Here is an 11,635-nt window from a genome sequence, read left to right as displayed (position 1 = left end):
CTTAATTTGCCCTTGTTCTTAAAAAAATGTAATTTTCTCAGTATAGATTTTAAAATTTACGTGTATTTTTTCAATTAGCACCATTTTATAGATGAAGAGACAAAGGTCTTGAGAGCTATTTGTTCAATGTCACTTGACAGCCACTGACCATGTACCCAGAGAGTGCTTTTTATTTTAATAACTTTTTTCTTAGTGTCTTTTATTATACTTTCCTTTTGAGTACTCTGTTATTGTTGAAGCCAGCTGTCATTCTCATTATCTTTATTCAAGGTAACCTGTCTTTTTTTTTTTTTCTGTAGTTGCTTTTAATACCTTTTTAATCTTCATGTTTTGTAGTTTCAATGTGATATACTTAGCCATGAATCTCTTTATTTTTTGTATTTGGGGTTTGTAAGATACTTGAACCCATGGGCTGTTGTCTTTTATCAGTTGTGTACAATTTCTAGCCATTGTTTTCTCTTTAAATATTGCCACTATCCTATTCTCAATCCTTTTTTTCTTTTTGGATCTTTGTTTAGACACATGTTAGACAGTCTTACTTTGTTATCATGGTCTTTTAACTGCATTTAATGCCTGCATTTTCCAGCCTGTTTATAGCTTTGTGTGACCATGTGAATGACCATTTTCAGGCCTAGGCTTTTAGAAAATAGATGTGTCTCTTTTAGGCCCTTTCCTATTATGTCAACTGAATATAGAAAATAAGGAGGCCCCAGGCTCAGGGATGGGAGAGCCATGAGATAGAGGGAGTTGCAGTCACTGAATCACCGCAGGCAGAGAAGTACTCGTAGACCAGGAACACTCAACTGGAACTGTTATGTGAGAAAGGAATAAACTTCCATTTTGTTAAGCCATTTTGTATTTCTATTTGTTCCTGCAACCTAGCTTACTACCTTCATTAATACGAGTTTTCTTTCAATTAAAAAATTGATTGAAGTATAAAGCATATAGAGTTCATCCACTTAAAATGTACAATTTGATATTTTTTGATATATTACAGTATTAATTTTTAGAAATTATGGTAAAATATTTGCAGCATAACATTTCCTATTTTAATTATTTTTAAGCATGCAGTTCAGTGGTATTAATTATATTTAAAATGTTAAGCAACCATTACCACTATCTATTTCCAAAACTTTTTCTCAAACAGGAACTCTGAAACTATTTTGGAATAACTTCCCATTACCTACTTCTTCCAGACCCTGCTAACCCCAATCTACTTTCTGTCTCTATAAATTTGTCTATTCTAGATATTTCACATAAGTGGAATCATGCTATATTTATATAAATAAATATATTAAAAAATATATTTTAAATAAATAAATACATATATATATTTATATATACACACACACCACATTTTATTCATCTATTCATCTGTTAATGGGCACTTAATTGTTTCTACCTTTTGGCTATTATGAATAATCCTGCCATGAATACTGTTACATAAATATCTGTTTGAGCCCCTGCTTTCAGTTCCTTTGGGTATATAACTAGGAGTGGAACTGCTGGGTCATATGGTAATTCCATGTTAATTTTTGAGGAAAAATGCTTTGTCAAATGTTTCCTTAGCTGTTGCATCATTTTACACTTCTACCAGCAATGTATGAGTTCCAATTTTTTTACATCTTTGCCAACATTGTTATTTTCAGTTTTTAAAAATTATAGCCATTCTAGTAGGTATAAAGTAGCATATCATTGTGTTTTTTATTGCATTTCCCTAATCGTTAATAATGTTGAGTATTTTTTCCTATGCTTACTGGGCATTTGTGTATTTTTGAAAAAAAAAGTCTATTAAAATCTTTTGCCCATTATTTAATTGGGTTGTCTTTTTTCCTGCTGAACTGTAGGAGTGCTTTATATATTCTGAATATTAGGACCTTATCAGATATATGATTTCTAAATATTTTCTTCTATTCTGTATGTTGTTTTTTTTCCCTTCTTGATGATGTCCTTTGATACACAGAAGTTTTTTTAATTTTAACAAAGTTCAATTTATTTATTCTTCTTTCAGTGTTTAAACTCTTATCTCTTTGACCTTTATTTTTTATTTTTTATTTTTTTTGAGTTAGAGTCTCATTCTGTTGCCCAGGCTGGAGTGTAGTGGCACACTCACAGCTACCACAGCCTCAACCTGTTGGGCTCAGGTGATCCTTCTGCCTCAGCCTTCCAAGTAGCTGGAATTACAGACACATGTCACCATGCCTGGCTCATTTTTTCTTGATTTATTGTAGAGATGTTGTCTCACCAAGTTGACCAGGCTTGTTTCAAACCCCTGGGCTCAGGCAATCCTCTCATTTCTGCCTCCCAAAGTGCTGGGATTACAGGCATGAGCCACCATGCCTGGTGACCTTTGTTCTTGATAATTTGCTTTATCTTCTAGGGACTAATTTTCTCTATTATACTATGTCTTACCTGTTGTTAAATCTGTCAGCTGAATATTCAGTTTCAGTTCCCACCTTTTTTTTAGTTTCTAAGATTAAACATGTTAAACATGCTTTTAAATATTCTGTATCTGATAATTCAAGTATCTGAAGTTTTTTGGGTCTGATTGTGTGGTCTTTCATTTTTGCTGGTTCTTACTTACGACATTGATTACTGTATACTTACTGGTTTTGATGTTTGAGTTATTTAGTTTTTCTTGAAAATTTATCCACTGAGATTCTATGTGTCCTGGAATGAAAGATACTTTTTCTACAAAGAATTTGTATTTGCTTTTGTTGGGGTCACTTTTCATAATATTGACATCAGGCTTTTTATTTTTTATACGCTTCAAGAGTGTGAATTTGTATGTAAACTTTGTGTAGGCCAGCTTGTGGTTACAAATTCTCAGAATATAATTTCCCCCCACTCTACACACTGTCAAGTTTTGAGGCTATTAGTTTTCCATGCAGTTTCTTGGGATGGTAGGGAAAGTGGATAGTTTATTTTAGTCTCCTCTTTCATTGAATGTGTGCTCTTGGGTCCCTGCTTTATGGGAATCCTAATATGGGACACTCCAACTTGGGTGGTCCCTGGACTTTGTCTTCTGTCTCTAGAGTATGTAAATTTGTGCTCAAGTTCATTGGGTCCAGCAAATACCCTGAAAGTAAATCTGATTCAGTGCTGCTTTCCTAAGTATTCCTTGCTTTTTCACTCTCATATGGATGCACTCTCAAAGATGTTTTTATATTTTATCCAGCAGTTTTAGTCATACCAGAGAGGGTTGGTCCTGATACTTCGTCTGCCATGTTACCAGAAACTCAGCTCCTTTTTTGAACTAGAATTATTCTAATAAATCCTCACTTTCAATAAAGATTTGCTTATCAATTGGAGTCTTGTGAAGGGTCTTGGTGGTAGGCAGAGTTTACATAATCATCGGCTCTCTCCATTCCTTGAACTTTCAGGTATAGCTGGCAAAGTGCATAAAGGGAAGGAAAAGCACATAAAGGCAACTCAGGAAGAAATAAGTAATTTAAAAGGAAAGTGTAAAGAAAAAGAAAACTACATTTAGCCCTTTGCTTAATAAATATGTTACCTCATTGCAATACTCCACCATAATTCAGATTATTTATACAGAAGATATAACAGTTAATGCACTGTTTACTGCATGGTGGGTAATTGTCAAATAATTTACATGTGTTTTTTCAATGAGCACCATTTTACAGATGCAGAGTCAGAGGTTTTGAGTTACTTACTCAATGTCACTCGATAGCCACTAACCCACATACCCAGAGAGTGCTTTTAGATTTAGGATAAGATAATGATAATTAGGCTCCTATCTAAAAATCATGCTCCTCACATCCTCAGCAGAATAGCTTAAACTTCTTTATAGGTAATAGGTGGAGAAGCTGGGATTAGAGCCAGGGTGATCTGTCTTCATTGTCTGTGCTCTTGACTGCCATGTTATTTTCAAAACATGAACCAAGACTTTGAGAATGGTAAGAAAGAAGATTCTGCCCCGCAATGAAATCAGGATTTTTTTTGTTAACAAGTAGCCCAAACATATTCACCAGAATCTGGGAGTACTGAAACAAGTAAGGGATAAAGAAAGTACTGGCATCATGTTTCAGAACTCTTGATCTTGAATTATGGAATATATATAGTCCATTTTATGCTGCTATAACAAGATACTGAGACTGTTAACTGATAAAAAAACAGAGATTTATTTCTTATAGTTCTGGAGGCTGGGAAGTACAAGGTCAAGGAGCTGGTATCTTGCAAAGGCCTTTTTGCTGCATTTTCCATGGCGCAAGGTGGAAGGATGAGAGATTTAGAGAGAGCAAGAGGGAACTGAACTCACTTTTATAACAAACTTACTTTCAAAATAATGAATCTACTCCCATGACAGTGACATTAATCCATTCATGAAGGCAGAACCCTCATGACCTGATCACCTCTTTTTAGGTCCCAGCTCTCAACACTGTTGCATTGGGGATTACATTTCCAACACATAAACTTAGGGGAACACATTGAAACCATAGCAGAATGTAAGGGCTACTTGCCATTGCTAAGACTGACAACTAGTTAGAAAACCATTGTGTGTGTCAGGGAATAAGTGTATAGAAATAAAGAGCTCAGCCGAGAAAAAAAATGACTCTCCTGAGACCCACTGTCAATTTCTTCTTATACTTGTATTTAACCAGGTGAAAATTATCAGGGTGAAACAGGATAGTTACTAGAACTTCTGCACATGTTATTAATCTTAGAAAAGGTATTATCAAGTTACTATCCCATTCCTTATGAGTAAGGGTCCTAAGGGTTATTAACAGGTTAAAATATTTTTGCAAATTATTTATAACACCATTAAATATAAGTGGTTCTATTTGCCTGGTTTTAAATAATCATTTATTTTGTGACAGTGAATGAATAAGAAATTTTAGGGTTTTATACTTTAAATGATTTTGGTGAAATTTTATACCAAATGAAGAAATACGAGTTATATTTTAAAAATTCCTCTCAAAATAATAAGCCCTAAACTTTAGCTGGGCATGGTGGCATGCCCTCATAGTTCCACATACTTGGGAGGTTGAGAAGGGAGGACTGCTGAACCCAGGAGTCTGAGGTTGCAGCGAGCTGTGATTTTACCACTGCACTCCAATCTGGGTGATAGAGTGAGATCCTGACTCAAAAAAATTATGCTGGTGAAATAAATAATTTCTAACTCCTATTTCTTTAATAGCACATTTCAGAGAGTAATTGATTATTATTGATTATTAGCTAAATAAACTTCTGGTAAAGCCAATGGACCACAGGAAGCTTAATTTACCAGTTTCAGGACATCTAGTAATGCAGATTTAAAAACAAATTAGGGAGACTATGCTTTCTATTGTGAGATTTAAAAAAAAGTCAGAGTGCAAAAGCACGCGATGTGAAATTTGTTTGTTAATCTCTTTCCATGTTCTTGTTATGCATCCTTTGTTAATACAGAAACCAATGCCCCAGAGATTGTGGTATAACACAATCTTAGTTGGAAATTTTTATTACTGAAAGTAGAATATGTTGTTACTTAGTTGTTACTTCTTATTAGTTGTTACTTTTTATTATTTTATTAGTGAAAGCAGGATATGTCTGATCTATATTTAATTTTATTTGATACTCTATTGATTGAGCTTTACATAATTATTCAGAGACATTCTTGTTAGAATTGACAGGAAGCTCTGGGTGGTTCAAAGGTGTCCATTTCTCCTGAAGGAAGTTGGGAGCAGGGAGGAAGACCCCTGTCATTTTTGCATGAAGACTGTCATAAGAGAGATTAGGTTATTCCTGGTGACATCAGGTACTAAAAATTTTCATCTCATTACCACTTGGCTTAGTGATTGAAATACTAGAAATAAGCCGGGCTCGGTGGCTCAGCCTGTAATCCTACACCTTTGGGAGGCTGAGGTGAGTGGATTGCCTGAGCCCGCGGGTTCGAGACCCGCCTGGGCAGCGAGACCTCATCTCTACAATAAATAAAAAAATTAGCCGGGCATGGTAGCGCGTGCCTGTAATTCCGGCTACTTGGAAGGCTGAGGTGGAAAGATCTCCGGAGCCCAGCAGGTCGAGGCTGCGGTGGCTGGGAGCGGCCACTGCACTCTAGTCTGGGCGACAGAGTGAGACTCCAACTCAAAAAAAAGAGAAATACTAAAAATATAAATATTATGGCAAAAAGGAATTTATCTGTTGACTATTTGACTGCAAATGGAGAATAGCCTGATAGTATAGGAAATTCCATCCTAATTATTATAAATCATTATAGTAACTTTGTAGTCCTATTAACACTCATGAATAGCTATAGTGCTAAGATCTATAGAATGCTGATTTGAGAACTTGTGTAAGAAAAGAATGGATCTGAACTGTGTCTTTCAAAAGTGTCACAGCACTGCTGTGTAATTTTCCTTTTTTAGTTATGTTTTCCTTGCTTTGGAGTAGTAATAAAATTTTTAAATGTTCCTGTGTTGTATTACCATACTAACAATGCCAATGGGAAGCCATCTTAGACTTTTTGGGAAGATTTGGTAGAGAAAATGTACTGTCTCACATTTTGACTTTACTCCATAAAGTAGACATTCTTTGGAAAAAGCCCAAGAAAGTTACCTACTTAGGTTTCTTTAATGTCTATATTCCACTTTATGTGGAAAGTTTGTGAAGTACGAACACACTGCAAGTTGTATCGTCAAGCCTTTATATCTCTAGTGAGAAGGTATTTCTGGATATTTTCTGGTTTCTCTGCTCTGGTACCTCACAGTCTAAAGCACTCGCTCCTTTATTTAATCAAACAAATAAACCCCATTAAACAAACACTTCCCTAATGATCAAAGTGATGTATACTCATTAGTGTAACAATGAAACCCATCACCCATAGTGCCGTTTCTCTGGGATAACCACTGCTACTGAGTATGACTTCTTTCTTTCCAGATGGGTGTGAATGGATAATTTGGGGTTTTGTTTTAAACATCAGTATTGCAGGTGGCTTATGACCTGGTGTGCTGATGTTTGCTCCCCACTGGTTCCATGTCATTACATCAGAAATGGGTCTCACTTTGCATTGACTTTTTTACTCCTAACATCCACTCAGAGAAATGGAGTCCAATCATTACTAACTCACCTCCTTTCTTATACTTAGGGAGATCAATTGAACCAATAATAGAAATCAAAATGGTCCCTTAGCTAAGTCATACTTTTCCACGAAAGTTTTCTCTAATTTATTTACTCTAGACAGAACATTATAAACTAAAACATATTCATTATGACTAATGGTCTTTTCCTGAGGCAGGATCATCACAACAGTGTCCTTAGGACATTCTCTGTATAATTGGGGTCAAATTCATACACAGTTTTGTGTCAGTGTTTTCACTAAACTTTGCATTACCAGCATTTTCCATGTCAATAACTATTTTTCAAAAGCATTATTTTTAATGACTTCAAATACCATCATTTGTTTAATGACCTTCCTGTTTGGGGATATTTTGGTTGTTTGCATGTTTAACGAAACTTTTTTAGCTTTTATAACACTGCAGTAAAAATACTTGTATATAAACCTTTGACCTTATTTAAGATGATTTCCTTGAGAATATAATCCTTAAGGATCCAATAACCTCTTAATTGGCCTCTATTTCATCAGAGTTTATCTCCTGCTCACTGCTGCCAGATAGAGCTTCCTAAAACATCAGTACGTCATAGCATTTCATGCTCAGCAACCCTCAGTGACTTCTCATTGCTGATGGACAAAACCTCCAAGTTCTTTAGCTTGGGGATTGAAGTACTTGGCAGTCTTGTTCCTTCCAATTTCTGTCATCTCTTGTATCCAAAGTAACTAGGCTCTTCGTCATTTTCAACCCTGCCTCCCTTCTTCCCTGTCCAAAACAAAACACACAATACAACTCCAACTCTAAGATTGATGCCTGTCATGAAATACTTTTTTTTTTAAAGAGATGAGGTCTTGCTCTGACACCCAAGCTGGTGTACAGTGCCATGATCATAGCTTACTGCAGTCTCAAACTCCTGGGCTCAAGCCATCCTCCTGCTTCAGCCTCCTGAGTAGCTAGGACTAACACATGTGCACTGCCATGCCCAGCTAATATTTTTTTTTTGAGTCAGGTTCTCACTCTGTCACCAAGGCTGGAGTACAGTGGCATGATCATGGCTCACTCAGCCTCTAATTCCTGAGCTCAAGTGAGCCTCTCGTCTCAGCCTCACAAGTAACTGGGGTCACAGTTGTGTACCACCACAACCAGTTAATTTTTTTATTTTTTGCAGAGACAAGTTCTCACTATATTGCACAGGATGGTCTCAAATTCCTGGGCTCAAACAATGTTCCTGTCTTGGCCTCCCAAAGTGCTGGGACTGTTGACATGAGTCACCATTCCTGGTTAATTAAAAATTAATTTTTTTGTAGAGACTGGATCTCGTTTATTACCCACCCTGGTCTCAAACTCCTGGTCTCAAGCAATCCTCCTGCCTTGGCTGCCCAAAGTGCTGGGATTACAGGCTGAGCTGCTGCTCCTAGCCACAAAATAAAATATTTTAATTCATCCTTAAACATTCCAGTTTTTTCTCCCAAGGTTTCTTTTCTTCCAGCTGACATCATATCTATTTTTAATCAATCTCTCCCCATCTCACCTGCCCTAGTTTTTCTGGCTATGCCAGGACACACATACTCTTTTTCTCTGCACCTGCATGTGCGCATTGTAAAATGTCTGAAAGTAAGCACAACAAACTTTTCCAAGTGGGGAAGGACCTGGGATGAAATTCACAAAGAAGATTAAGGGAAGCTTTTCCCTTTTACTCTAGATACTTTCTTATTGTTTGAACCTTTAAACAAGTATTTATTTTTAACTTAAAACAATAATATATATTATATATATATAATATATATAATTTTTACAAAACCTTACAAGCTTAGGCTGGGCATGGTGGCTCATGCCTGTAATCCCAGATCTTTGGGAGGCTGAGGTGAGAGGATTGTTTGAGCCCAGAAGTTCAAGACCAGTCTAGGCAGCATAGTGAAACGTCTCTACAGAAATCAAAAAATTAGTTGAGCCTGTTGAATTAGCTAGTTGGGAGGCTCGCTGAGCCCACAAAGTCAAGGCCGCGGTGAGCCGTGATTGTGCCACTGCTCTCCACACTGGGTAACAGTGAAAGAGACCCCAACTCAAAAAACAAAACAAAACAAAACAACAACAACAACAAACACCTTACAAGCTTATACTGTATAATAGAAGTATAGGGGCTACAAAACTGCTTTCTAAGTTTTTAAGCTGATGCTGATTGTGGTTTCATCTAAGGCTTTTTTCTCTGATTGTCTAGAAGTACTTCACTTGCTGACTCAACTGCTACTATCTTTCAAAGTGAAGCTCAATTTTTATAGCTTGCAAGAACCAACCTTAATTGTTGAAACCCACAATTTTCTCCACCAACTCAAAGTCATATGAAATTGGCTTCCTTAGTCTTGACTGGGAGGTATATGATGATGGATAAAGAAAGGCTTATTTGGCAGCAATCTGAATCATGGTTCAGAATAACTCTCTATTCATGTAACACCCCCCTTTTTTTGGTATTTAATACATACTAGTCTTTTTTTTTGCTTTTTTGACTTTTTGTGTTTAGTGAGAAGCAATGATAATGGGTGCACTGCTATCTGTGTGATCTTGGAAATATCACTTTTTTTTGGATTTCTTCATCTGGAATACAATGAGGTTGAATAGGCACATCTTCTAATGTATCATCTGGTTCTAAAAGTTTATGATTCTGTTAGATGATATGGTTTTGCCTGACAGCTAGCTTAATTTGAAATGGTTACCTTCTCTTTTTACAAAAGTTGCCCCAAATCTTTTTTATCTAAAAATTCTAAATAGAATAGAGCCATATAATTAATTGATTTGATATAGTAGAAAAAACATTGACTTTGAAATAAAAAGGAAATGAATTTGAATTCTAGCTCTACTCTTACTGAATTCTGTCATCTTAAACAAGTTATTTAACCTTTTTGAGTATTTGCTTCCTTATATGTAAAAATGAGGATAATAATTTTGTTTCCCTGGGCTGCACACATGGAGGCACCCAATACAGTTCTGGATACAGAGTGTACTCTCAATAAATGTTAATTTTCTTTCTGACTTTATCAGTAAATTTGATTTGTGAAAGACACACTTTAAAAAGCAGCAAATGCTATTTTATGTCTATATGGCTACAAATGAGATTCAGAGAAAACAAAGTGGTTGTTTTATAACAGAGATGTGATCATTATGAATATACGCAGGGTTTGTATAATTGAAATGCAGAGCTTATTTCTTATAGACTTTAGGTTGTGACTAGTAACAGAGGATTATAAAAGTCAAATGCAACTTTGATGCCTTTTGCTTAGTGGGTTGAGGTTATTAGCAAGTAGGAACTTTAGACTGGGGTCTATGACATGTTGGTCTTTCACAAATACTAATGTAGTACCTCAGATTCTTTGAGTACTGACACCTATTAGGCATAGTAGACACAGTGTATTGGGCCAACAATGCTTTTAGGGCTCATGAAATTGTTTTAATTTCTTTTAAAAGAAAAAGAAAAAATGAGATTTTAAGTCAAAGAAATATCTTAATATATAACACTAATATATTAATCTGTATACTAAGAACGTTATAAAGTTTTATTATTGTTATTATTATTTTATGTAGGAAGGCACCTACGAAAGTCATAACATGGACCTGGATGCTTTAATGAAGTTTTATACTTTCTCTCAGGAAATGTATCTTTTGAGTGGGCCAGTCTGGGTGGTGTTTACATAAACTAATTTCACCCTTTCCTGAGAAGCACCATGGAAGGAGACTTTTTGGTGTGGTCAGAGTTCCATACTACCACAATGGGTGTGTGTGTGTGTGTGTGTGTGTGTGTGTGTGTGTGTGTGTGTATGCACACACACTTTTAAAAGAAAGTCTAGATTATTTAAAATTTTTTAAATTTTCAATTATTACGGACATATAATAATTGTGCATATTTTATGGGCTTCTTGTGATATTTTTATACAAGCCTACAGTGTATAATGATCAAATCAGGGTAATTGGAATATCCATCACCTCAAGTATATATTTCTATTTTTATTCCTGTCTCCATGAGATGGTAGGAGACAAGCCAAATATGAAAGCAAAACAATAAAACAGGTATTTATAGTGAGCCTTAGAGTCTCCTAGCATAAGACTAGAATCTTAGGAGCAGAGAGTTCACTCTTATCCCATACTTATGTAAATATAATATATGAACTCCATGAATATTAATGAATTTGTAAAGGAAGGTTTGGGAAAAAAATTCAACAACAGCCAAAAAAAAATTGGTAACCTAATTTTGGTTGAATAAAAGAGAAATGTGAACTGCTTAAAAATAGGAAATGTAGGATAGTGCTGACTTTCTAAGATATGGAAAACGGGTATTGTGAGAAGGAAGCTATATGGCAGAATGTCTCAGCATAGAGGATCCCATGTAAAGTAGGACATTTGGTCAGTAAACGAATTGACCTCAACTCTATCTCTTAAAGAATCTGATGGCATTAAAGGGGGTAGTAAAATAGAAATCAGTCATTGGAATTCTAAACCAAACCCTTTCTGAGCGCTTAGCTCTGGGGGTCTTAAGTTGATTGGAGGGGAAAAGAAGAAAGTGTTTTCTCCCACCACTGGGTTTGTGAGCTTTACTT

This window comes from Carlito syrichta, unplaced genomic scaffold (genome assembly GCF_000164805.1).
Source record: "Carlito syrichta isolate Samal-C Ts95f unplaced genomic scaffold, Tarsius_syrichta-2.0.1 Scaffold256284, whole genome shotgun sequence".
NCBI lineage: Eukaryota > Metazoa > Chordata > Mammalia > Primates > Tarsiidae > Carlito > Carlito syrichta.
This window is presented reverse-complemented; position numbering follows the sequence as displayed.